At 44.9% G+C, this 17974-nt stretch overlaps 1 long non-coding RNA gene across 1 annotated transcript in view; it reads left to right on the top strand.

Moving 5' to 3' along the window:
• The window catches only part of LOC146865351 (uncharacterized), a 1546523-nt gene that overhangs the window by 994549 nt on the left and 534000 nt on the right, over positions 1-17974 (top strand). The window contains exon 6 of the long non-coding RNA XR_014970088.1: positions 16101-16201. This is a non-coding gene — a long non-coding RNA (uncharacterized LOC146865351). The remainder of the gene's footprint in view (positions 1-16100; positions 16202-17974) is intronic.

Below are 17974 nucleotides of genomic sequence, written 5' to 3'. Positions count from 1 at the left end.
CCTAAAGACCATCCTAGGGGTTAGAGGGGTGTTAGGACCAGCCTGGGAATGCCAGGGGTGAACTGAGACTAGTACAGTGACCTCATGAAAATGATCTGATCTGTAATTGTCATTGATTGTTTTACCTTATTTATTGAAGGTGCTTTATGTATTGTCTTCCACTAATTTATTCTTGCACTGTATTTATTGTCTGACTATATTTATTTGCCGTCTGTATTTATTGCACATCTATTTATTCTTTGCTTAATGATGACCTGAACCTATTTGTTGAAATTCCGAAGTAGCACTGTTTATTTGACCTGCTCTTTTGAAGGAAAATCCTATTGTATTGTATTTATGATGTGAAGCCTGCAACTAAGAGAAAATAAGATAAAGACATATATATTTTCATCTTGACTTCCATAATTTTTACGGTGTAGTGTCGTTTTTGGAACGGATGAACGCATGGTTATTGTGAGGGTGTGACGTACGCTTAACACGGTGCCTGACCCCCAACCGCTCGAGCCAAGCTACCACTGTGCTGGGAACCTGGTGACTGCTAACCCGGTTGCCCGGTTTCCAACATAAAATTGGTGTTCAGTGGTGGGATAGAGCTGTGCTTGCGTCTACTCGACAATAACTTTGGGTAGTCCATAGGCCTACACCGGGAGTTTTCTCCAAGCGGACTTCCTGATTTTGAGTTTTGTTTTTTCCAAATTTACTTCTGGTGGTGGGAGGAGGTATTACAAAAGGTACCCCCCTGCATAGCTTCTGTAAGCAACTGTCTTCTATCCTGAGTGGGCAAAATGGAGTTTGTGTTGGAGGATGTGGAAACTTACACTGTGGCCCAGCTCAGAGAGTTTTGTCAGCGAGAGGGGGTGTTTTGTCCCCAAGGTGCAAAGAAGGGTGAGCTCCAGACCAGCTTGAGGGCTTGGGGGGAGGCACGGCGAGAAAGTAAGGTTGAGAAGGAGGACAGGGATGGAGAGCCTGACAGCGAGGGGGCTGGTTTGTACCAACCTGAGGTGGGGAACCTATTAGCGGGGCCCAGAACACTTTCAAGGAAGGGCAGCAGTGTCTCTAGCAACGGATTATCAGAAGCAGAATTAACTGACCGGAGGGAGAAAAGACAGCTCACATGGGAATTGGCGAAGCTGGAGAAAGAAAAGGAGGAACGGAGGATGGCTCACGAGTTGAGGCTCAGGGAGATAGATCTCCAGATCCTACGGGTCGGGGCACACACTGTTCCTAATGGTGGCAGCGAAGGCAGAGAAATCACCAGGGAACCCAAACCCTATTTGCCAAAAGACATCGTAGCCAGCTATAGTGCGGGAGATGACATCGCCAAGTGGCTAGCGGCCTATGAGGTCTCTTTAAGAGCCCATGGGGTTCCAGAGAAATATTGGGGAGGGGGATTGTATAAATACATGCCTCCAGCTGGCAGGGATACATTATTGGCCCTGGAGCAGGATGAGCAGACCCACTACCCCACCATGAAAGTGGCGCTCGTGAGGAAGTTTGGACTAACACCCGAGAAGTACAGACAGAAGTTCCGGGGTAGCCACAAACTGGGCACACAGAATTGGGTGGATTTCCTGGACTATGCAAAGAAGGCATTAGAGGGTTGGATACAGGGCAGCGAGGTGAGGGACTATGAGGGGTTGTTTGATTTGATGTTGAAGGAACACCTGCTCGAAAAATGTTTCCCCGAACTGCGTCAACACCTGGTGGATAGCAAGCTGACCAATCCCCGGAAGCTTGCTGAGGAGGCGGACATTTGGGCTAGTACCCGGGTGTCCACAAGGGGGACTGGAGGGGACTCTCAAAAGACCGGACAGGGCGCCCCCCAGAAGAAAGAGGGAGGGGAAAAGAAAACGGAGTTCTCTAAAGGCCCCCAAAATAGTTTCCAAGGGAAGGGAACGGGATTCACCCCTAGGGCTAACCCACCCAGAAACCCTAATCCTGGCCAGAGTCAGCAGCCAAGGGTTGTCCATTGCTTCGAGTGCGGTGGTGTCGGACACTATAAGGGAGATGTGAAGTGCCCGAAAAGACCACCCCCTCCCATTGGAGGAAAGGCCCCCGGAGTAGCTAGTGTAGTGCTCGGGGAGGAGATGCCTTTAGATAAGGGAAGGGAGTGGGCGGGTGTCACTTTAGTGTCCCTGGGAGAACGGGAGATGTATCCTAAGATCCAGGTGCCCGCAAATACCACAAAGTATGGGCAGTGGGTCACCATCAACGGCCAAAGAGGGGAGGCTCTGAGAGACACAGGAGCCAGTATGACTATGGTACGTAGCCAACTGGTGTCTCCAGAGCCGGTGATTCCCAATGTACTCCACCCTGCCGCGATGGCTGACGGCAGAATGGGCCACTATTCGGTGGCCGAGGTTCCATTTGAATGGGAAGGGGTTGCAGGGTTGCTTCGAGTTGCCGTAAGCCCTGCCGTGCCAGTCGATTGTCTGCTGGGGAATGACATGGAGCATAATGCTTGGAAGGAGGTGGAATACCGGACTCATGCTGAGATGCTGGGTACACCTGACTGGGCCTGTGTCAGCACAGGGTCTGCGACTACCCGGAAGGGGAGTTCGTTTAGGCGGGAGCCTGGAACAAAGGCACAGCCGGCTGCTGACCAAGGGAAGAACCGAGGGCAGGAGGAGCCTGCCTCGGCATCCGCGCCCCATGTGACGGATAGGCCACCGGAGGTGGTGGACCAGGAGTCCGCGGAGGGGGATGTTACCGAACGGGAGAACCTACCCATCCCGGCCGAGTGGCACGTGGAGGGAGGGCCGACCAGGGAGGAATTCTGCAAGGGCCAGAGGGAGTGTCCTACCCTTGAGGGACTGAGGCGACAGGCCGAAGCCCAGGCAGCAGGGAACGTTGAGGGGAATTACAACATTTACTGGGAGGATGGCCTCCTCTACAGTGAACCCAAGGCACCCATGCACGGATCGACACGGGCCTTGGTTGTCCCTCAACGTTATCGAGCCTTTCTCCTGGAATTGGCTCATGAGATCCCCTTGGCAGGACACCTGGGGCAAGACAAGACCTTTGCCCAGCTTGTCCCACACTTTTATTGGCCTCAAATGAAAGTGTCGTCCGACACCTACTGCCGGACGTGCGTGTCTTGTCAAGCCAATGGGAAAACAGGGGTGAAGCTGAAAGCTCCCCTGGAACCACTTCCTGTCGTTAGCACCCCCTTTGAAAGGGTGGGCATCGACATTGTGGGTCCGTTAGATCCGCCTACTACAGCTGGTCACAGGTTTATCCTGGTTCTGGTGGATCATGCCACACGGTACCCAGAGGCTATACCTCTGAGGACCATTACTGCACCTGTTGTGGCTAGGGCCCTGATGGGAATCTTTACCCGAGTGGGTTTTCCCAAGGAAGTTGTGTCTGACAGGGGGACCAACTTCATGTCAGCATACATGCGGGCCATGTGGAAGGAGTGTGGAGTGACCTACCGGTTCACCACTCCTTACCACCCCCAGACCAATGGTCTGGTGGAGAGGTTCAATAAAACCTTGAAAGGCATGATCAGAAGTCTGCCTGAAAGCCTGCGGAGGAAATGGGAGGTCCTCCTACCCTGTCTATTGTTTTCTTACAGGGAAGTGCCACAGAAGGGAGTGGGCTTCAGCCCCTTCGAGCTTTTGTATGGGCACCCTGTGCGTGGACCTCTCGACCTGGTGAGAGACGGATGGGAAAGAACTCCCAGAAAGCTTCCCCAGGACGTGGTGAGCTACATGCTGGCCTTCCGGAGCCAAATGGCTAAGTTGTGGAAGCAAGCTTCTGACAACTTGGAAGCCAGCCAAGCAGTGATGAAGGCGTGGTATGACCACAATGCTCATCCGGTGGAATTGGAACCTGGCCAGAAGGTGTGGGTGATCGAACCAGGAGAGCTTAGCGCCCTCCAGGATCGCTGGTCAGGACCCTTTGAGGTGTTGGAGAAGAAGGGTAAGGCTACCTACTTGGTGGATCTGAAGACCCCTCGCCAGCCCCTACGGGTGCTGCATGCCAACCGCCTCAAACCCCACCATGAGAGGCCCGAAGTCATATTGCTGATGGTGACTGACGGAGCAGAGGACGTGGAAAGCGAGCCTCTCCCCGACTTATTTGCGTCTCAAGAGAAGGATGGGTTGGTGGAGGGAGTGATTCTCTCCCCGTCCCTAACTCCTGAACAGCAGGAGGACTGCCGCCAGGTCCTGGGGCAGTACTCTTCGTTGTTCTCCCTTGTTCCGGGTAGGACTTACCTGTGCGTCCATGATGTGGACACAGGAGACAGCCCACCTGTGAAGTCAAAGATCTACCGGATGACAGACAAGGTGAAGGCCAGCATTCACAGTGAAGTCACTAAGATGTTGGAGCTAGGAGTGATTGAACCTTCCAGCAGCCCCTGGTCCAGTCCGGTGGTATTAGTACCAAAAGCTGTACCACCGGGTGCCCAACCGGAACTGAGGTTCTGTGTGGACTACCGGGGACTGAACTCAGTAACCAAGACTGATGCTCATCCGATTCCGAGGGCGGATGAACTGATTGACCGGCTGGGAGCTGCCCAATATCTGAGTACCTTTGACCTTACTTCCGGGTACTGGTAGATCTCTCTGACTGATGGAGCTAAGGAAAGGTCAGCCTTCTCCACGCCCAAGGGCCACTACCAGTTCTGCGTGATGCCCTTTGGGCTCAAGAACGCACCTGCCACGTTTCAGCGTCTGGTGAACCAGATCCTCGCTGGAATGGAGAGTTTCTCTGCTGCTTATCTGGACGACATTGCCGTCTTCAGTAACAGCTGGGAGGATCACTTGCGTCACCTGCAAGCTGTTCTCCAGGCCCTGAAGCACGCTGGTTTAACGATCAAGGCCAGTAAATGCCAGATCGGGCAGGGGTCGGTAGTGTACCTTGGACACTTGGTGGGTAGGGGAGCGGTGCAACCCCTCCAGGCGAAAATTGAGGCCTTCATGGCCTGGGAACCCCCCAAGACTCAGACTGAGGTCCGAGCCTTTCTGGGCCTCACCGGATATTACCGCCGCTTCGTGAAGGGGTATGGTACCATTGTGGCCCCCCTCACGGAGCTTACGTCCAAGAAGCAACTTCGACGGGTAGTCTGGACAGAGGCTTGTCAGCAGGCCTTTGTGAAACTGAAGCAAGCCATGTGCGAGGCCCCGGTCTTAAGGGCCCCAGACTTTTCCAAGGAGTTCATTGTCCAGACGGATGCATCGGAACATGGCATTGGGGCAGTGTTATCGCAACTCAATGAAGAGGGTCTGGATCAACCCGTGGTCTTCCTATCCCGGAGACTACTTACCAGGGAACAGAAGTGGAGTGCAATAGAGCGTGAAGCCTTTGCAGTGGTATGGGCTCTGAAGAAGTTGCGGCCATACCTGTTTGGCTCGCACTTCCTAGTTCAGACCGACCACAGACCCCTTCGGTGGCTGATGCAGATGAAGGGAGTGAATCCCAAGTTGCTAAGGTGGTCTATCTCCCTACAGGGAATGGACTTTCAGGTGGAACATCGGCCTGGAGTGGACCACGCCAATGCAGACGGTCTCTCAAGGTATTTCCGCCTTAGTGATGAGAACTCCCAAGGGGTTGGGTAGCTCTCCCCACTTTCAGCTGGGGGGGACGCGTGTTAGACCTGTCAGCCCTTTGGGTGGTCCCTCCTCATCATTATTTATTTTGTCCCACTTCTGCCTCAAACCCTGTTATAATTTTTCCTTTTTGGGAACCACCAGACTTTTTAGTGTTGATACAGGGACAGGGAGCCATTTTCCATACCCCTGGAACTTCTGTCTGAGGGCCTAAGACACAAATTGGTGGCCATCCATTGTCACCTGTGACATAACCAGAACCTCCTGGAACATTCTAGAATCCTGTGATAGTGGGAGGCAGTTTAGAATGTTGAGAGGCCATCTCAGAGTGGCAGTTGGCAACTGACTGGAGAAGAGAGAGGACAGAGATAGAAGGAGGTCGGAGTAAGGCAGCAGAGGTGGAAACCAGTGCTTGGAGTGGGGTCCAGAAACCCACCCTTGATGCTAGTCCCTACTGACCAAGCCCAGCCTAAAGCCCTGTGCGGGACCAAGACCAGAAGAACCATTTTAAGGATCTGAACATTTGGAACAGGCCTTAAAGAGGAAGAACAGCAAGCTCCTGACCTGTTCAGCGGTGTCCTCCTGGAGTCCTGACGTCGAGAAGCCTGGAGACCTGGGGCCTGAGGTAGAGAAGCAGCGCTGACAGAAAGCAGACGTCGTACCCGGAGCCGCCAGAGGTCGAGTGAGGGCGCCGACGGAGGTCGTGGAGAGGCACCGGAGGTCGAGTAGGGAGTCACCTGAGGTCGAGTGAGGACGCCGACGGAGGTCGTGGAGAGGCCCCGGAGGTCGAGTCGGGAGTCACCTGAGGTCGAGGTGAGGCGTCGACGGGGGAGTGAAGTCCGCCCACAGGAGTCGCCGGAACCGGAGGTGAAGCGCGCCGGAGGTCGGGAGTGGAGATCGCACTCCGGAGACACCCGGAAGCGGGGAGACCGTGTCCCTGCGTCGCCGGAAGGCGAAATCGAGTCGAGACCGCCCAGCGACATCGAGTCGAGACCGCCCAGCGACATCGAGTCGAGACCGCCCAGCGACATCGAGTCGAGACCGCCCAGCGACATCGAGTCGAAACCGCCCAGCGTCATCGAGTCGAGACCGCCCAGCGACATGGAGTCGAGACCGCCCAGCGACATCGATCCGGAGCCGCCTCACGGCGTCGACACGGCGCCGAGCGGAGCCGATCGTCGTGGAAGGGACAGTAAGTGGTAGAGGGGGCTTCTAAGGCCCCGTGGAGCCCTAAAGACCATCCTAGGGGTTAGAGGGGTGTTAGGACCAGCCTGGGAATGCCAGGGGTGAACTGAGACTAGTACAGTGACCTCATGAAAATGATCTGATCTGTAATTGTCATTGATTGTTTTACCTTATTTATTGAAGGTGCTTTATTTATTGTCTTCCACTAATTTATTCTTGCACTGTATTTATTGTCTGACTGTATTTATTTGCCGTCTGTATTTATTGCACATCTATTTATTCTTTGCTTAATGATGACCTGAACCTATTTTTTGAAATTCCGAAGTAGCATTGTTTATTTGACCTGCTCTTTTGAAGGAAAATCCTATTGTATTGTATTTATGATGTGAAGCCTGCAACTAAGAGAAAATAAGATAAAGACATATATATTTTCATCTTGACTTCCATAATTTTTACGGTGTAGTGTCGTTTTTGGAACGGATGAACGCATGGTTATTGTGAGGGTGTGACGTACGCTTAACACGGTGCCTGACCCCCAACCGCTCAAGCCAAGCTACCACTGTGCTGGGAACCTGGTGACTGCTAACCCGGTTGCCCGGTTTCCAACACTGGCTTCATTCCTTCTTCTGCCTCTTTTGTAAGTCTCATTCTAGTAAGTACTCCATCATGTTTAACCGGCTTTGCTCTTTTAATCAATCCAGTCTCTGTTCCAGAAAAATCACATACCTCATCTTTGACAGTATGTTTTAAATCCAGAGGCACGTCTTCCATGGTCAAAACTGGGAATAACTAAATTCTCGATTCCAATGAATTTATTATGAACACAGAATCCTTATCTTGTGTCTCAATTGCAACACAATTTGGAGTGCAATAAATCATACAATTTATTTTGCAAACCAAGTCCCCTCCCCACAGAGTTCACAGGCCTTAAATCACACAAAATAAATTGGTGCTGAGGAGTATTATATTTGGAACATCTGTTGTAACCTGATTAACAATTTGTTTATTGCTGATCCTTAAGAAACCTGGGCTTCTCTTCTCGAAAAGGTTAGCTTTGGGACTTACACAAAACAAACTGTAGAACGTTTACCCTCTCATCAACCAAAAACGGAATTGCCATTTACTTCTTTGTCAAAGTATGTGCCACTTTGGTTGACCTATAAGACAGCTCCAAGTATGCAGTCCTCCTCCCCTTTCAGGTACAATCATTGTGAACTATTTCCTGTCAATTCATCACTCAGAATCAATTGATTCTGCTGGTTAGGGCATCTGATTTCTCATGTTTTGCTGCATTACTGTTCTGTAGGCAATGGCATTTAAAATGTATTCTGACTCTGCACATTTTGTTTAGAATTTTGCATATACAGAACCATCACATAATTCCTCTGCATTTGTAGAATCTGTTGTACATTTCCCTGTACCCTTTTAGGTTTCTGATGACATTCCCTCTTCCAGTGTTTGATTTTCCTACAGAAGTGGCCATCAGCTCTACTGATTAGAGTCGACAATGCCCCTTTGTAAACTACACTTTTCAGGAAGAACAGTTAGAGAAATACCCTTTTCCGATATTCAAGTTACCATCCTAGGAACCTGAAGGACAACTTACCCTATGGACAATCTGTCTCCAGAGGAATAGCTCACATAAACCAAACTACTTTTGGGAATCTGATGCTCTATTTAGGCATCTGGCAGCAAAGGGGCTATCCCAATAGCTTACTGAAGAAAGCCTGTAAGAGGGCCTGGTTTTTCCCAGAGAGGTCCTACTTGAACCCAAAGAGCATGAGGATGAGACTCAGAACAGAATGATTGGTGGGACTACTTCTGCACATGTAGTAATGCGATATGAAAGATTTATAAATCAACACTGGAGCCTGCTCGCTGTTGAGGTTGGGACTGATGAGCTACCCATTCACTCCTTTAAGCGGGGCAAAAGCATAAAAGATCATGTGGTAAACTCTGATCTAAGGGAGCCAACCCAAATCTTCCATATGAACACTATGGAATCTACCGCAGGTTACATGTCATTATAAATATGGGAAGTGCAAGGCATGTGTGATGACCATAGAAACAACGATTTTCAGTCACAATGATCACACATACACTTTTAAAAGAACACACAAACTGCAATAGTGTATATGTTATCTATGTGATCATATGCCCATGTGGGTTTTTATAAGTTGGCCAGATGCTTCACAAGGTAAAAACTTGCATTTTGCAGCACTGCAGCAGGATCAGATATAGCGTACAAGGGGCACCTCCAGTTGAACACTTCAATACTTTCAAGCATCCGAAGGACAGTCTGAGATAGTTAGTAATTAAGAAAGCCAGCTCTAACCTGAGACGCAGCAATATTGCCAACATCTTAAACTTGCGTGTATGCAAGTTGATTCACCATTTAGATACGGTGGCCCGAGATCTCAATGAATATGCAGAGATTTTGAGGCAAATGCCACCCTAAATAATGGCTAAGCATGGTGATTCATAAGTTCTCAGAAGATGAGTGCAGTATACAATATAGCCAGTATAAGGAATCCGTCAGTACAGTTGCATGTCAACAGCCATAAATTCTTCCATCAATATATTCCATTCCATAGAAATGGGTTTCTAACGCAACCCTCTGTGGTCTTCCCTCTGCAGCTCAGCACCCTCTGCCCTCCCCCATCTGACCATTTCACTGTGCCAGTCTTGTAGGGACGGCGGTTTAGCAGTCTTCAATCTCATTGTGATGTTACGCTTAGCTAAAATGAAAGCAAGGTTAATAAATTTGTTAACGGGGTGTCCCTTCTTCCCTTTTGGACCCAACCCCAGTAGGCAGAACTCTAGCGAGACATCATTCCGCATCAGGGCAATGTCCTTCATTATCTTACCCACGGATGCCCAGTAATGTCTTAGTCATAGACAGTTCCACTGCATATGTATTAAGCCCACTTCCGAGGAGTGACAGCTTGGGCAAACATCTACTGCTTCGGGAAACATGGAACTCAGCCTGTGTTGAGTCAGATAGGCCCTATGTAGGAACATGAGCTGTATAAACCTAAATTTAGGGTTCCTGTATACTTTCCTCGTTTATTCCAAAACAGTGTCCCATTCTTTGTCAGTAAGTGCACGGTCCACATCTGCCTCTACTGCGGAGGGGTTGGAGCGGCACTGCTGCGATCGTGCGGATCCCTCTGTAGAGCCATCTCGTTAAATAGCGCCCATTTCCCATCAGATATTGCATAGTAAGTAGTGCGTGCATTGCTGGTTCTATCCCCTCGGGCGCCCACGTGTTGCGTATGTAGTGAGAAACACTAGCATGCAGGAGAAACAGTGTATTTGGTACTCTATGTTCTCGGATAAAGACATCGTGAGGCATCAGGGCACCGTCCAGAAAGAACCCACCCACCGTGGTTAATCCCGCATCTCCCCATGCCTGTATTCTTTAATTAGTAACAGTGCCCGACTGCGAGGGGATTCCCAAAAGGGGAATAGTGGGGGCATAGGGGGCTACCAGTTTGGTATATCGCAGAGCATTCCTCCAATGTGACAACGTGACCCTTAATAAATGGGTGCCGTCGGGGGAATTTTGCTGTTGGTTAGTAAGAGTGTATGGAATTCTCCTCTAAGCCATGACTGTCAAGACATACCAATCTCCTGTAAATTACGGCCGGCCACCCAATACGCCAGCTATGGTAGCTGGTTCACGTAACAGTAAGCTTTCAAGTCCGGGACCCCCATTCCCCCTTGTTTAGTGTCTAATTGTAACTTCGCGATTCCAATACGCCGGCGGCCTTTTCCCCAGATTAGATCAACCAATAGGGAGGTCAGTAATTGAAATACCGGTGCTGGTACTATAATGGGCAAATTAGTGAAATAATATAGCAACCTAGGGAGCATTACCATTTTGGCGATTCCCACCTTACCCGCCTTCGATATAGTCAGGGAAGTCCAGAACTTTATTTGGGGCTTGAGTGCAGTGATAGTACGTCGTAAGTTGCCATCTAGTAGATCTGTTGTTTCACTATATATTTGGATTCCTAGGTATTTGAAGGTGGTAGGTGCTATTTGAAACATCCACTTCCCGAAGCACAGATGACCGCTATGTGTATGTCAGTGAAGAAATAGACATAGGACTTGTTCTCGTTGATCGAGAGTCCGGAAAGCCGCTGGACCGTGTCAAAGGTGGAAGGTATAGGTTCATAATCCTCGTCTAAGTTTTTGAAGTATAAAATTAAATCTTCGGCATATGCAGATGTGTGTTGGATCCCCATTTCAATCCCTCTATGACCCGTTATATTAAGACGTTTATGTAGGAGAGGCTCCACGGATAAGATGAAGAGTAAGGGCAAGAACGGGCAACCCTGCCTGGTACCCCGTGCAACACCGTACTGCTGTGAAATATGCTGTCCTGTACGTGCTCGCGCCGTGGGGTTCAGATATAACAGCCTCACCCACTTTATGTATTCTTCTGGGATGTCAAATCTGGAAAGGGCATAGAACATATAGTGCCAGTGTAGGGAATCAAAGGCTTAACGTAGATCTAGCGAAATGCATTGTTTGTTGAAGTAATTATGTCTAATTACACATTTGCTTGTTACTTATGAAAACTATCACTATGATGTGGAGGAGACACCAATATGGATGATTTCTCTTTTCCAACGTAGAGGGGGTGATTGATAGCTAACACCTCTATGCTTTCCCTTCTTGTTGGGTTTAATACGGTTTGCACTGATCACTTGTATTAACATGAAGGTCAATTTATCTTTATTATTACTAAATTTCCGCTCTTACTTCACTCATTATAATTTTTTGTTTATTTATTCTTTTTTATATCACTATCTGGTTCTAGATAATGGCATGAGATTATTTGCTCAAATAGAAGTAATGGAAAAATGACATTACATATGTGAGTATCCACCTATTTATATGTGGGTGATTTGGCATAGCTAGACCTCCTTTTGAGTATTCACCTATATTTAGTAATGCTGCTCTCTTTTTCGAACAACCTTCATATTGAGATCCTCTATATATACATATAATACCATTGAGTAGTGGACTCAGCTCGCTGGACTGGGATGCTTACCATGCAATCTGTATTTAGTTATTTGGGTCTGTACGGTCCTTTCCCTCCCAAGATGGCCACTGCAGTCTGTAACAATCTTCAAACGGGCTGATTGGCATCATCAAACATTTTAGCACGTATATATAGTAAGAAATGTCGGCCTCATTGAAATGACTGGTTTACATTGTGATTAGTGACACATAAATAAATTAATTCTAAACGGTTTATACAGCTCGCTGGACCTAGATGTGTCCTGTGCGATCTGTATTTGGTTAGTTGGGGATGTTGCGATTTTTTTCACCCTCAGGATGGCCACTGTGGGCTGTTGCACACTGTACATGGACCGATGGACATTATTTAATGTCCATCAGAATATTTAGATATAATAATAAACGCCGTTCTTATTAAATTAACTTGCCAATATTGTGATCATCTACATACAAACATATTTTTACTGAGCAGTTAACATAGCTCGCTTTACTTGAATGCGTTCTATGAGAATCTTCTTAGTTGCCCTCATATTAACTAGCACTCATTGGCAAAGATTGTTTTCTCTCTTCCCTCTTTCTTTTGTTTTAATTATGGACAAGTTATTGACCTACCGGGACTTTGCTTAAATTACACTTTTGAGATGATTGTTGTCGCATTTGGCTGTAATGAGCTTGCGTTTCCTCCCTCTTGCTCTCCTTTTCTATTTTTTTAGTTTGTAGGAGTGTTACTGAGCCATAGGGATTTTGTTTATATTACGTTTGTGACATAATTGTTGTTGCTTTTATGGCTGGGAGGAATTTCTGGGTCAGATGTAATGTTTCTACACGCTGCTTGCTTGTTTTGGTATTAATATTGGGGACACCTTGACCTATACAACGGTCGTAAGGTCCCGCTTTTCGTGATAGGGATCATTTCTAATTAGGGCTCTTGGTCTTATTGTATTTATTTTTTGGACATTTCCGTCTGTATTTATCCTTATTTATTTGTTGTCAACTTCATCTGTATTTATTATTGGTTTTGTGAAAAAACAAAGCTGAATCTGATATATTTCCACATTTATTTAACCAATAAATATGCAGTCACGCTTGAGTGAAAGATAAATCAATGCACTTATATGAAAATATGCACATTTCTGTATCAGCCTTGAGCATATCTACTGCAGTTTAAGCCTCTTTACTAAAATTCATTTTTTTTAACCACCTCACCTATCAATCCACACATTTATTGGCCTGACAGTCATGGCAAAGTGTATTTAGAATCAATCAAAAAGCACCCAATTTCTGTTTTTATCCATATTTAAAAATAAATACAGACAAAAAGAGATTTTCTGTCTGTATTTAGCTGTAAAAATCAGTAAAAATGGAAAACAGGGAGCCTTATTTATAATATGCACCCTATTTTATTGAAATATTTTTACTCTATGTCTTGACGCGGCTAAATGACTATCCATAAAGGATTATAAATATTTTTGCGCACGTCAATTGTCATACATCCAAGCATGTGGTTGTTGAGGAACCACATTGGTTCCACATAACTTAACTTATATTTTTATACATTCCCAAATGTTTGTGTAGTTTTGATAGTGTTCATTGATTTTGCAATGGATCCTATTATACAAATGATTTACTTATATTGATAGGTACTCATCATGAGGTTGATAAGCCTCTTGTGTAATGCACACTGGGGACACGGGATCCACATATCTACCATTGCTGCTGGGGCGGATGTCAACTAACGTATGAGTCCCATTCCTTTTTTCATTGGGTATGTTTTCTGATGTACTTTTTCTGCCATATTTTCTTTCTCTCTTGAGCTCCTTACATTACTGTAACACAACCGTTTGCTTATTTGGTATCATGGTGTGTGCTGTAATCATATATTTATTCATCTTTTTCCCCTTATCAGATTCTCTACCATGGGTACTTTTCCATTTATTACATCGAGCATATTCATATGCACTGCATGGAATTTGATTATACAACATATATCGCTTTTACCATATTTATGGTATGTAAACACCTGGATAGTCTGTTTTTACCTCTTCTCTCTCTGTTCCTTATATACTGTTTCACACATGTAGGTGTTTACTCACTTTATCACTGGATATCTTTTTCTTTCTTGCTCTCTACTCTGTTTGTGGATCTGATCCATCACGGATAGGACTGTGGGTGTAGGTCAAGGTGCCTTAGCCCTCAGGGAAAGATTATATGCAACAGCCTGTCAGACAACTTAATTATGTCGGACTTTGTAACTATCATCAATTGTAATTTGCAAACATGATATTTGGTCAGACAATTGCAGCCTATAAATCCTGTATGACATTGCAATCTCTACAAAGTGTAATTTACTAATGGGAAATACTAATTGACATATGAATGTCCATGCTTCTCAAAGATCCTCCACAATTGGTATCCCGAGTTTACTTTTGATGAAATATCACTGGATAGCGCCTATGTTTTGGTAGATAGATTTCATTGGAAAATTGCTTTTATGTCATGTCTGTTTAAATGTCACTTATGTGTGGGTGTCTTTATCACATATGTGGTAATACAAAGGGTATTGTTACTTTTTGTTTATGTGTATTATAGTATTTTTGTATATTTCTCATTTCATATTAGTGCGGTTTTATATATATATTGTATACTTATCATATTTCAGCCCTGAAGAAGTCCACTGTTGTTGGACGAAATGTGTTGGCTGGCATTTGAAGTATATTTAAGAAGAATCAATAAATGAAGATCATTTATGCATTTATATAACTTTGTTTGAATAAATGTTTGTTTTTAGAAAAAGAAACAATTTATAATCATTGAGTACATTTTGAATGTTGGTACACCTCTGGCTGTATTGTTTAAAAGAATGGTCTCCCTATGGTATGGCAGCACCCTTTGGGCAGAGGGTGCCTATAGAGCGTGCACACATCATGATATATATCCTTTGAGATAAGATTTGGGGATATAGCGGCGAGGGTGGGGCATGTTGCTAAGGTCCACTGACCCCTGTCTTTTGTGTCTTGCATTATACAATATCTGCGCCCACATCACAATATGCCTTTCCTGCCACACGTGGACCTTCTGTTTCTATGTGCGAGAGTGTTATTTGTACAGATTAGAAACTGTCCCTGTTTTAATCAGCAGGTTAATGTTTAATCTGAACAATGCTATACAGATTTCTGGTATGCGTTTAATCATTTTGGAAGCACATGTAGTATGCTTGGAAAACATGGGCTGTTTACCATTAAAATCTGTCACTGTCTTTTTGACAGCTATGTTGCACGTATCATTTAAGGAATATGAACCTTTAAAGTAATAATGTTTAGTACAAAATTGTAAATGAAAAATTGGATATTATGATTTTTTTTGTTTAAGTGTCTGTGCTATAATCATGTTGTATGATACGTTATGTATGTCTGTAAATTCGGTCCATTGAACTGTTAATCACTTTTATTCAGTAAAGGTTACTCGGATTTTGAGACTGTCTTTACTACAATGATTACTTCATTGTGCAAGCCACATACTATTGCTGATAAAATGTTGCCTCCTACCATGTTCATGTTTTGCAATCTAAACAAAGTTAGATTCCCTCTACCCATGCAATTCCTGTAAAGATGTAGTTAGTGTCACTGTAGGTTTGGCTATGTCTCGTCAGTGTTCTCTGCAATGAGTGCGCAGCTAGCATATTGTTGATACTGAATTGCCTGCCACCAATTCCACAGATCAGGCCCTTGCTGTTTTTTCTGATTAGGGTATGGTTAGGTTGCATTATCAAAACTCATGTCATTGTCAAAGCAGGGAGGTAAGTGCTACATCAGTGCTGCCTGTAACAGGCACGCAATCACCATTTTGCATGCTGATGCCATGTCCTCTTCATCTTCTCTCTTGGGAACCACTCACGGTTGTTGCGGCCAAGAGGGAGCCTTTAACTTTGTAGCATGAGAGGTAAGCGGCTAGGCTGCCGTGAGTCGCTGTCTTGTTTCCTTTTAACTCTGTCTAACAGCGATAATTAATTTACTTTTCTGGCTTGTTTCTAAGCTGATTAGTTGATTCATTCACAAGGGATTCTCAAACCTTCAACCAAATAGAGTAGTTCAGATTATCTGGTGAGTAAGTCTTCCCTCGCAGAGTTTCCCCTTCAGCAGCTCAGCCTTCGTTAGGATCCATTCATCAGTTCCCATACAGGAGGTTGTATGATTCCAGTTGAGTTTTTTGCACATTAGGGTAAGAGTTTGGTTCTATCTGTACACACACTTTCAATGTTTTAATGAGATATAGATCCCTTTTACTTCTTAATTTGCTCCCTTTTTCTTTGTTTTCCCTGTCCTGATGAAGACCCGCATTTAAAGTCCTAACTGGCCTTCTCCTTCATATTTCGGCTTGAAACACCAACATTTCCCTGCTCCTACAGCCTGAATTGAATTCACCGTCCACAGGTAGGAAAGACTGACTCAATCAATTACCTATTTATTGTGGAATAAAATATAATTGTTTGATTGGACACACAGACAGGCTCTGTTTCAAATGATATTGGTAATGTTATGGGGTTTTCCCCCTTTTTCTTCTTTAATCTCCACACATGCACTTTTTTCTGAGGACTTTGTTGTAGTGAATGGAGCTTATTTACTATTGATTTCTAATGCAATATGAATCATTTGCATCCGTTTTGCACTTCTTTTTGTCATGTAATGTTATGTCCACTCTTCCCTTCAGAGAAAGAAGTTCTATTTCTTGTGAATTAGTGTAAATATATTGTGGGAGGATGCATGAATTAATTTAAGTTGTCTGGATTGGCCATTAGGATCAGTTTTGTTGTATGTATCACACTATACCCAGGTCCTTCAGCTTTATTGGTAACCCCTTTAGTATGTTTCGGGTTGTTTGGGCAATCATCAAATTCTCTTTAATCTTTTTCGGTTTTGCCTCAACATAGTCACTACTATACTTTGCCAATTTCAAAATTTCATTTATACTCTTTGTCTCCCAACACAACTCACTCTGTTGAATGTGATTACTAATGTCTGACCTCCAACCATTCATGAAAGCAGGCATGAATTCACTAGCCCCATCTCTTTTGGGGTCTTGGATTCCACTGTGTTTTTTTTATTTGCATAAGCCTCTCATAAGGGCATGAAGTGACTCTTTTGACTCCTGTGAAGTTCTCAAAATTTGATTCCAATTGATATCCCTCTTGTGTACTTGCTTTTTCAAATACTCAAATCATATTCTTTTATTTGGAAGCTACTTTCCCAGAAGTAGCACTAGGTAAAATCCTAACTAGTTCTTGTGTAAGCCATCCAACAACAGCCTTACACTCAGCCCACAAATCACTAGGAACCATAAATCTCAAACAGCATATTCAAATGAGCCCACATCTGGGAAATATGTGTTAGTCAATGCAACTCCTCATACCTTTTTCTTGGATCCTCTCTCAATTTTGGAAAATTATTAGTTAAAACATATTAATCAGTTGCAGTCCATTGCGCATGCACAAAACTCCCTCCATGAACTTCTCTCAAAGGAAATTCCTGAACTGTGCCTGTCCAGCTTCCAAATCACACGTGACCCTCTCGCCCTACCTTCAGTCCCGTTCTTGCATCTTTCTTGATATTTCTTCAAGTCACTCCCTTGTTTTCACAATTAAACCTTTAATATAAGTTCTAAATGTAATTAAACCCATTTTTTTAATGTCATCATGAGGCAAATCAATTTTGTAATTTCGTTTCACATTCTTCATCTTGCTGACTTCAACCTCTAATTCATCAGGTAAATTCTCTAAATTATTGTGTGCTTCATTTACATATTTATCTGCTTCTTTAATCAAATATCTTATTTCATCAGGATTGTATGTCAATAATCTACTTAAATTAATATTTCCCTGCAGCATGTCACCAAATAAAAAATAAATAAATTCCAAAATAAACTTGTGTGGACCTTTATGACCGCCAACAGTTATTGTGGATGCAGTAGCATAAGTCTGGCACAACAGCCATCTTTATCTCTGTCGGTGCACTTGGTACCACTACAGAACTCTGCACAACCATACCACCGCACCTCAGCACCTGTATCAAGTTTTGAGCTAGTCTCACTTGCTGATCTTGCTGTGTGTGGAAGAGGTCTAGAATTCAAAAGCTCATTTATACATTTATCCTCCTCATCTGAATCATTATACTATTTTGCTTTTTTATTTATGTCCTTCTCATCATTCT

The sequence above is a fragment of the Triturus cristatus genome, chromosome 2_1 (assembly GCF_964204655.1).
Source record: "Triturus cristatus chromosome 2_1, aTriCri1.1, whole genome shotgun sequence".
Lineage (NCBI taxonomy): Eukaryota > Metazoa > Chordata > Amphibia > Caudata > Salamandridae > Triturus > Triturus cristatus.
The sequence above is the reverse complement of the archived record's forward strand: the minus strand, read 5'-3'. Positions and strand labels throughout refer to the sequence as shown.